This window comes from Papio anubis, chromosome X (genome assembly GCF_008728515.1).
Source record: "Papio anubis isolate 15944 chromosome X, Panubis1.0, whole genome shotgun sequence".
Lineage (NCBI taxonomy): Eukaryota > Metazoa > Chordata > Mammalia > Primates > Cercopithecidae > Papio > Papio anubis.
Genome location: NC_044996.1, coordinates 51,650,664 through 51,655,552, shown reverse-complemented (window position 1 = coordinate 51,655,552; position 4,889 = coordinate 51,650,664). Strand labels below are relative to the sequence as shown.

Here is a 4,889-nt window from a genome sequence, read left to right as displayed (position 1 = left end):
ACTTTTTCCCATTGTTACCCTGGTTCTTCCGAGCGCTCAGCTTTCCCACCGAGCTTCTTTTAGGACGTCTTTTAGACATCCTCGGCTGTCCTCTGACGATGTGTCCTCTGCTTTCACACGCTCTAGCATTCCTTCACTGGGGTCTTTGTCGCCCCACATTGGGCAGCTAGGAATGTTGGGGTGATCAGACCCAACACCAGGTCATGAGGATGACGAAGTCTGGCGGAGTCAAAGGAATGAGAAAAAGTTTGAGAGAGAAAGTGGCACCAGAGGGCCATCAAGAGTATGGAGGCTGCGAAGGCCCCAAGCTCTGGGAACCCATACTATTTATTGGTGCTCAAACAAAGAAACAGGTGGTGAGGATGTGGGGGTTAAAACGAAACAGTGTATCAAGTGAATGAGAAGCATATGGCTGCTTGAGATAATGGGAATGCTAGAAGCAATGAGCCAGCAAGTCTAGCAGACATGCAAGCCCTGCCTCAGCTTCTCTCCCAACACTCAGCTTTTCTCCCAACAGTCTCCCAAGTAACTGGGACTACAGGTGTGTGCCGCCACGCCCAGCTGATTTTTGTATTGTTAGTAGAGAAGGGGGGGGGGGTAGTTCACCATGTTGGCCAGGCTGGTCTCGAACTCCTGACCTCGTGATCTGCCTGCTTTAGCCTCCCAAAGTGCTGCGATTACAGCGCTTGGCTGACTTTTTTTTTCTTTTCTTTTTTTTTTTTTTTTTGTAATTTGGTGATTTTGTAGTTTTGACAGTTTGTAACTGTACATATTTACAGGGTACAATTTGATGTTTATATAAATGCATATATATACAGTATACTGATCAAATCAGGGTGTTTAACATATCCATCACCTCATACATTCAATCATTTCTCTGTGGTGAGAACATTCAAAAGCCTCTCTTCTAGCTATTTTGTAATATGCAATACCTTATTGTTAACCATTGTCACCCTACTATACAAGAGAACACTGGAAATTATTCCTCCTAATTGTAACTTTATATCAATTGACCAATCTCTCCTTATCCTCCCATCTCCTCTTCCCTCCCCTTCTCAATCTCTGGTAACCATCATTCTACTTTATGCTTCTCTGGTATCAGATGTTTTTTTTTTTGGAGGTGTAAGTGAATTTTTATTGGGAAGGGAGGTTGTCAACTTAAACAGCAACAAATAAAGAGTGAATAAGGAAACTCCCTGTTGCCACAGATACACATGACCTCCTTACGTGATACAGGAGGCATTTCAATTTGTGACTCCACTCAATCTAATATTTCTAGATTCCTACTAAAAAGGAATACATTAAGAGCATGGAAAAGTTGCTTATTGAAAGGAAACCCCCAAAGAGTAAGGGAGGGAATCTAGACATTAAGTTATGTGGGACACTCTTTAAACTGTAATTAACTACATTTTCATATCTTCACAGTAATACAAAACACAGTCACTTGCAGAACTGGTTCAGATTAAATACCAGATACATTTTTAGTCCTCTATAAGTGTTTGGAAGTTACTTACGTTTATATAAAATGAAGCTATTAATACTTTTCTACAGCAGTAACTGCACACCAGGAAGGCCAAGACAAACACTGATCAAGGAATGAAGTTTTCCCAAAGCTGCAGTATGAAAAGACTATAAACAGTTGATTCCATACACATGAATGGGTTTCTTTGCTATAGGAAATCCAAGTGGAATAAGGAATGGAGATGTCTAAAAAGGTTTCTTTAAGGAAAGAAGGATGACACCCTGCATGGATTTAGATTTCAGCCCCTTCTGCAACATCACATTCTTCTCCTGCACTGTCTGATGTCCAAAGTGTTAGGCTGTTTCTAAGCAACTGCATGATGAGGGTGCTTTGTATGAGTGTTCATTCAGTGTATCAAGTTCAGTTATGGCCTCATCAAAAGCCGTTTTAACCAGTGTGCAGGCAAGCTCTGGGTTATTAAGAATCTCATAGTAAAATACAGAAAGGTTAAGAGCAAGCCCTAGGCGGATTGGGTTGTGTGGGTTGCATCTTTCTTGCTTATATCAAATGCCTCTTGGTAAGCTCCTTGGGAATTATCGTTTTGGATCATCACCATATGCAACTTCAGCAAAGTACCGGAAGTAATTACCCTTCATTTTCAGATAGAAGACCTTATTCTCTGGATTAGTTGCATTGGCTATTAAATATTTATCCAACAATTCCAGGACCGTCGTGCAGATGGATCTCAGCTCGGACTCCGCTTTCTCCCGATAGTCCTTAATCAGCTGCAAGTTCTTGTCGGAGGTGTAGGTCTTCTGCTGGGTGCTTGAGATGACTCTCCAGGCGGACCTGCGGCCCCGACCACGTTCTTGTAGGCCAGGGAGAGCAGGTCGTGCTCCTCCTTGGACAGCTCGGCGCCCTGCTGGGTCACGGCCTTCATGCAGGTGGCCATGTCGTCGTAGCGTTCGGCCAGTTTGGCCTTCTGGATTAGCTCCGTCTTCTCCATGGCGGGCGCGGAGCCTGGCCGGGGCGGAGGGCGAGGAAAGCGAGGGCGAGCGCCGACCCGGAGCGAGAGGAGCCTCGACAGCTGCGGAGGGGCGTGGCGGCGAGGCGCGAGGCGAGAACAAAAAGCCGGGAGGCAGCGCCGTCACACAATGCGGCCGGCAGCCAGCTTTTGTCTCTGGCACAAGGCTGCCGGGTTGAATTTCCCTATCCCCCGACCCCACCGCTGCAGGGCGCCCCGGGAGGCAGCTGCCCGCGGCGGGAGGAGGCTGGGGCGGCGCAGAGGCCCAGCGCGCTGGGAACCCAAGCTGCGGCCGTTCCAGCCACCCCCGCCCGACCGGCCCAAGATAGAAGCCACCGTTTGATATCAGCCTTTTAAAAAAATGGATTCCACATATGAGGGAGATCAGGTGTTATTCGTCTTTCTGTGTCTGGCTTATTTCACTTAACATGATGTCCTCAAGGCTCATCCATGTTGCTGCACATGACACGATTTCATTCTTTTTTATGGCTGGATAGTATTCCATTGTGTGTGTGTATTACATATATACATACACCACATTTGTGTGTGTGTGTGTGTATATATTTATATTCACACATTGTATATATATACCACATTTCTTTATCCATTGCTGGACGTTAGGTTGACTCCATTTCTTGGCTAATATAAATAAACATGGGAGTGCAGAGATCTCTTCAACATATTGTTTTTATTTCTTTTGAATAATACCCGGTAGTGGGACTTCTGGATCATATGGCAGTTCTATTTTTAATATTTTGAGGAACCACTATACTATTTTCTATAATGGCTGTACTGATTTACAATCCCACCAACAGTATATAAGTGTTTTCCTTTCTCTACATCCTTGCCAACAATCATTTTGTTTTGTCTTTTGATAATAGCTATTCTAATGGAGTGAAGTGGTATTTTGTTGGGGTTTTCATTTGCATTTCTTTGATAATTAGTGATGTTGAGCAAAGTTGGCCATTTGCATGTCTTCTTTTGAAAAATGCCTGTTAAGGTCTTTTGCCTATTTTTCAACTGGGTTGTTGATTTTTTTTGCTCTTAAGTTTCTTAGTATTCTAGATATTAATCCCTTGTCAGATGTATAGCAAGGACTGCTGGCATCTGTGGTGACAATGGGGACAGGTGGGAGCCTCTAGTTTACTTTTTCCCTGTAAGAAGTCGTCTCCCTGTATTTGATGCAATTCTGGTGGAGGAGACAGTGTAGAGAGGGCCTTGCTTCCCTCTCTATGGTGCTGTTCTGTGCTTCCATGCTCCACTGGGATTTTGCTCTCCCCTGTTGCTTTCCAGTGTACTTTCTCAGTCACTCCTGTTGAAATATAGTTGTTTATTAGTTGTTTTGTTTCCTTTTGTGAGGGGAATGAGTGCCAGGTTGACTCTAGTGGCTGTCTTGCTGATGTAAGTCAGAATTTTTCCATTTTAGCTATGTTATCTAATTTACTGACATATAATTGTTCATAGTATGCCTAAGTAATCATTTTTATTTCTGTAATGTTGGTAGTAATGTACCCTGTTTTATTCCTGAATTTAGTTATTTGTGTTTTTTGTTCTTCTTGTTTAGTCTAGCTAAATGTTTATCAATGTTGTTGACGTTTTCAAAGAACCAGCCTTTGGTTTTTTTCCTCCATCATTTTTCATTCTCTATTCCATTTATTTCTGCTTTAATCTCTATTATTTGCTTTCTCTTTTGCTTTGGGTTTAATTTGCTCTTCTTGTTCTAGTATCTTAGGGTATAAGGCTATATTATTGATTTAAGATATTTCTTTTTTAATATAGGATTTTGTAGCTATAAAAATTATGCAGGGGCGGAGCAAGATGGCCGAATAGGAACAGCTCCAGTCTCCAACTCCCAGCGCCAGCGACACAGAAGACCGGTGATTTCTGCATTTTCAACTGAGGTACTGGGTTCATCTCACTGGGGAGTGCCGGACGATCGGTGCTGGTCAGCTGCTGCAGCCCGACCAGCGAGAGCTGAAGCAGGGCGAGGCATCGCCTCACCTGGGAAGCGCAAGGGGGAAGGGAATCCCTTTTCCTAGCCAGGGGAACTGAGACACACAACACCTGGAAAATCGGGTAACTCCCACCCCAATATTGCGCTTTAAGCAAACAGGCACACCAGGAGATCATATCCCACACCTGGCCGGGAGGGTCCCACGCCCACGGAGCCTCCCTCATTGCTAGCACAGCAGTCTGTGATCTACCGGCAAGGCAGCAGCGAGGCTGGGGGAGGGGCGCCCGCCATTGCTGAGGCTTAAGTAGGTAAACAAAGCTGCTGGGAAGCTCCAACTGGGTGGAGCTCACAGCAGCTCAAGGAAACCTGCCTGTCTCTGTAGACTCCACCTCTGGGGGCAGGGCACAGTAAACAATAACAAACCAGCAGATACCTCTGCAGACCCAAAC

The 4,889-nt window shown here is 44.7% G+C and overlaps 1 pseudogene; it reads right to left on the bottom strand.

Moving 5' to 3' along the window:
* Window positions 1–753: 753 nt before the first annotated feature.
* LOC101004802 lies at window positions 754–2,516 on the bottom strand (annotated as a pseudogene).
* Between the last annotated feature and the right edge of the window lie 2,373 nt (window positions 2,517–4,889).